Source organism: Gavialis gangeticus, unplaced genomic scaffold, assembly GCF_001723915.1.
Source record: "Gavialis gangeticus isolate Ggan-Ray unplaced genomic scaffold, GavGan_comp1, whole genome shotgun sequence".
Lineage (NCBI taxonomy): Eukaryota > Metazoa > Chordata > Crocodylia > Gavialidae > Gavialis > Gavialis gangeticus.
In genome coordinates this window covers 81,674,131-81,679,446 of record NW_017729022.1, presented here as the reverse complement: position 1 = coordinate 81,679,446, position 5,316 = coordinate 81,674,131, and the positions used below count along the sequence as shown (strand labels likewise).

Below are 5,316 nucleotides of genomic sequence, written 5' to 3'. Positions count from 1 at the left end.
TATGTAAGTGGAGACTGGCCTTTTATGGGCCAAAGGAAGTAGCTTGCAAGGCCAGTTACCGCACCCATGTGCCAGGAAAGATGGGTGAAGAACAAAACTTTTCGGGTTGAAGAAAGGAAGATGGTTCTCAGAAAAATGCTTTGAAAAATCTGGGTCACTGTTTCTTAGGGGGCTCCATGGTGTAATGGTTAGCACTCTGGACTCTGAATCCGGTGATCTGAGTTCAAATCTCAGTGGAGCCTAAAGATTTTTGCAGGCAGGCCTGGTCAGGTTAGAAAAGTGGGCAGTACAAAATAGGAAGCAGTATAGCAACAATTGCAGAGTGCTGCACCTAGCACGCAAAAATATCCAGCACATGTACTGGCTGGGAAGTGACCCTCTTTTTGAGCCCAGTTTTTCTCCTGCCCAGGCGGGGGGTCGGACTTGAAGATCTACAACGTCCCTTCGACCCGACTTCTATGGCTCTATGATGATTCTTTGAAAGTCCAGGAGCAGGAGCCCAGTGGAGAGTATGAGGGAAGGAGGACGGTTCCCCCGTGCCCCCAGTGGGGCCAGGCAAGTGTTGGGGGTGGCACAGAGGGCAGAACACCTATCTTGTATGTCAGAGGATCTAGGTTTGAGGCCTGCAACCCAGGCAAGCTGTTAGGAGTTAGCAGACTCACCTGGGAAAGATTAAGAAGAGTTCTTGCATGGTTGCAGAGGGACTTAAAACAAGGCTTGAAGAAGAGTGAGAATAACTAGGTGGGAGACCTTAGCCAGGACACAGCTGCAAGAAACAGGGCTGTGAAGACCCACATTTCAGGGGTGGGGAGTTTAGAGGCTGTGACTAGGCATGTACAGCCTGAGAAGGAAGGCTGTAAAAGAGTGCTGTCTTTTGTGGACCCTGGTTAACTTGAATCAACTAAACCTCTGAGAGAGGATGAGTATTGTTCTTAAAGGTGTGGAAGGATCATCCCTGAATCTCGGTGAGACACAGAAGTAGAGGGCCTTCAGGTTCAACTCAGGCCAGGAGATACGGCCCGGAAATGGCACCTGTCCATGCCGCCAACTTTTTAAAACAACAGAGCAAAATAATTGCTGTTTACAAACCAGTGTGCTGCCCATGAGAAGAGATTTAAAATAGGGTTTTCTGTCTGTTTAAAACAAAAAAAAGGTTAACAGTGTGGTTTTGAAGAACTATTTTGGCGCACTGTCAAAACAGTTTTCTAGCCAGAGTTGATATGAACTGACTGGCTTCTCGAGGCAGGACATCCATTTTTAGTCAGGTCTGGTTCAGACAGGACTAGCCAGCTTGTAGTTTGAAATGCCCATGTGATGTTGACTCTTCCAGTTCCTTCCTCCCCTGGAGGGCAGATTGATTGGCTTCACAGGGGACGTTAGTTTTGCCCGAAACTATGCAGCAAAGTCCATAGTCCATAAGATTCAATAAGATTCAGTGAGCCAAAGAACCGGCCTGAACTTCAATAGATATCTAGTCTAATGTGTTAACTACTCAGCCACAATCACCTGGCCCAGTACACAGTACAAGTTGTTGCTGGAACTGCAAATATAGCAAGATTCAAGGGGGGACTGCACATTTCCATGGGAAATCAGACTATTCAGGAAAATGAAACAAAACAAAAACTTCTGAAAGGTCCAGGCCAATCCAGGATTCCTTCATGAGGCACAGATCATCTCACCTTGACCTATAATTTCAGCCCCAGGAAAAAACACCTTACACCCCCTTATACTTTCCTCTAAAATATATGTGATGCTGGTCACTGTTGGAGACCAGACTCAGGGCAAAAGTGCCAGTGCAGTGTAGCAACACCTCTGTTCCTAGAATCTCAAAATGACTTGAAAGAGAAAGGTATGTTGTTCTCAAGAGAGTGCATGTATGTGCGTGCCTGCGCACACGGACTCACACAGACATACACACGAAGTCTAGGCTTGCCCGACATCCTTGCTTTCCATATCAGACGCACATGTATAGCTGGGCCAGTGCCCATACATAGGATATATGTATAAACAAATCCATATATAGCTTAAGTGTGTGCAAATAATTGTGTGCGAGTATTTGAGCCAAGTTTAACTGTTTATAGATTCTCCTGCAACTTGAAATAAGTAATCATTCACAGGAGGCTTTGAAAAGAGGAGAGAGTTTGTTTGTGCTGTTCTTTAAGGCAGCGGCACTTTTAAAGCCTCTCTCATGTACTGTGGTTAACTGGCTCCCAAAGTGCTCCTTCCTCCTGTTACACACTATCAGGAATCTCTACAAACAAAATTCCTTAGGAACTAAGAGACTCTGAGATTAGGAAAGGCCATCCTTAATCTCCTGAGCCCCTTTTTCAAAGTCTATTCAAGTCTATGGGAGTCTTTCTAATGATCTCAAGGGATGTTAAATCAAGCTCTAGACGACTCATGTGGCTCTGGCCCAGAAAACTGGGGGTAAGATGGGAGCAGTTTCAAAAGCAACTTAGTGACTTAGAAGCTAAAGTCCTATTTTCCAAAGGAACTTGGGCCCTGACTTTCAAAAAGGTTTACCTGCCTGATAGTTCATTTAAGCATCTAGTGGAGTTTACAAAAGCACCCAAGCAGGTCAAAATAATGGACAAGTTCATAAACATGTTCCAATTGCCTAGCTGTGTTTCTGGCAACATAGCTTTGAGGAAACAAAAAAAAGACCATAAGTCACTTTTGAATATAGGACTTGCTCTTCATAGTCACATAGCAGAGGCTGCTCTGACACACTGTAATTATAGCTGCTAGGTAATTACTGCACTCCAGTGGACTCCAGTGTCACGTGTATCAGCATCCCCAGGCTGAAAAAAAGGCAGCAGGGGCACTTTAACTAAAGCTCATTCAACAAGCTTAGGGGGCACATGAAGGCAGCAGCAGCAAGGGGCCCGATCCTTTTTTATTTTCTTCCCGCCCGGCAGAGCCTGCCCGCCTCTCTCCTGGCTGCCAGTGGGCCCTGGTCCTTCCCTCCACCGTGGTGGTGCCTCACCCGGGGCTGCCTGGGCAGGCTGCTAGTGGGCCAGGTGCAGCACCCAGCCTGATCCAACTATTCCCCGAGCCCACCCGGGGAGCAGCATCTGGCTGGATTCCAGCAGGTGGGTCTGGGAAATAGTTGGATCAGGCCAGGTGCTGCCTCCAAGCTGGGGCAGCACCCGGCCCACTAGCAGCCCACCCAGGTCCCCCAAGCGGGGAGGGGGATGTCACTGCCACAGAGGAAAGGACTGAGGTCCCCCACAACTCAAGGGCCACTCGGCCCACTGGCAGCATGTCCTCTGGCTGTGGGCAGGCTCTGGATCCAAGAGGGGAAAAAAAAAGGATCGGGGGCCCTTACTATAACAGAAAAGTTGAAATGGTAGGTTTCAGTTAAAAACCTACCATTTCAATTTAGGGGACATAGACTAAAACCCTGAGGACTAAACCCCCGTCATCTGTACAAGTGTCCTAGGAAGGGAAGGTTGGTAGGAGTGGGTTCTGTGCGACTCTGGGGCTCCTTTCCATTCATGTGGTTTGATCTGCACAGAGTTTCCCTGACTCGTCCACTGATTCTTTATATTCCATTGCAGGCCAGAGGGATGGTCTGGCGTTCTCTGCTAGGATCCTCTTCTGTTAAACTTACTTTGACCCTATACCCTACATTTCCTTTCTGTAATTTTCTTCTTTGTCTCCCTTAATTATTTAAACTTCATGTTCATTTTGGTCCTTTGTCCCCACTGAGGGCAAGGTCCTTATTGTTTTGTCCTTTATGGGATCTTCCTGGGACTAAGAAGGCCAGCATGTTTCACATGCTAAAGTCACTGAAGTAGAATAATGCTTCTAAAGCTGGGTAAAATGGTGCTTAGGGAAATACAGCATGAACTGAGATTCTGTGAAGAGACCTGGACTTTGAGTATGGTAAGACTTTTTCTGCTCTTTATCTAGCATTTACTTAAATATGGTTATGGATGCATTTCTCATAGTGAGCGCTTGACGCTGCATGTGTTTAAAGTTGCAAAACTGAAAATATAAGAAACCAGCTGAGACTTGGGCAATACAGTTAACTTTTAACTTTTACAATGGACCATAATCTGTTTTCATACACCCTGTGCAGGCAAATATCTCTTATCACTTCTGCCAGGATTCCTGTTTAAGGGACACGAGACTCAATACTGTGAAGTTCAGAGTGCACCAGCTTGATCCAGCCAGGCACTAAAGCATGTACTTAAGGATACATGTATTTGTGTTTTAATTTAAATGACTATCTTTTAGCTTGTACTTAAATGGTCTGCTGGAATACTCAGAACTTTGCTGGACTGAGCACTTGCAGGACAGAATCATACTGCTGCAGTTATGGCAGATTTAAAACCATACTTACTTTGTAAAATCTTTTCTTGGATATATGGAGAAATAAAGCATCTCCACTTACTGGCTTTACCTTCTCTTATGCTGCTATATGAAGCAAGCTAAGCTTTTGATTTTAACACTGGGCATACCTATGCTGACTGCCATTATGCTGCACTCATTTCCAATATCCATTTCAAAATTCACCACTACTGTGTTCCACATCACATAGAATCTTGTTTTTATAAAAACTGAGTTAAGAGGCCCAGGTTTGAATTCTGTTCCTGTCTCATCAAAGCTTTCTGGTCCAGCTTTGTCCTAGTGAATGCATTTTTGCCTGTGCAATTCTTTCCAATTTAGGTGGAGAACAGCATACTTTTGCAACATGGCAGTTTCTGTTGTTTTTGTCACACATTTTATGATGAAGATTGAGCTGGTTGGGAGGGAGACATGGCCAGGCCCTGGCAGGCTGCTGAGTATGATTGGGGAGGGGTTTAAAACCCCAACCTGACCTGCATGGTTCTCAGCCAGCAGTTGCTGCCAAGCTTGCCTCTGCCACTTGAGCAGCGTGTGGGGGAAAGCCTGGCAGGGGCTGAAGTCCTGAGCAAGGTTTCGCACCCCCACTCCCACCCCCTTCTCAGCCAGCCAGAGCAGTGATAGTGTCTGGCTAGGGAGCAGAAGGGCAGGGCCAACCCTGCTCCGCTGGAGCAGGCAGCACAGCCAAGCCCAGGGCTGCAAAGCATCCTGGGATGTTGGGGGACTGTGAGTTAACTTAAACCAGGAAGGGGTCTTGGACAGAAGTTCCTTAAACTGGTTTGACTTAAATCAATTAAGTCTGATACTACATTCAACCTGGTTTATCTTAAACCAGTTTCAGCCATTTTGAAAGTGGTTTATGTACACTGAGCTTCTGTTCTGTTACAGGTTTAAACTGGTTTCTGATCACTTAAGCTGGTTTATGTACATCTTCTGTCCCTAGCCCGGAACATCATTTTGTCTGTA

General features: G+C 46.0%; 1 non-coding gene across 1 annotated transcript; it reads left to right on the top strand.

Moving 5' to 3' along the window:
• The first annotated feature begins 170 nt into the window (after window positions 1–170).
• TRNAQ-CUG lies at window positions 171–242 on the top strand. The gene has a single exon. It is a non-coding gene; the product is annotated as a tRNA-Gln (tRNA).
• Window positions 243–5,316: the final 5,074 nt, after the last annotated feature.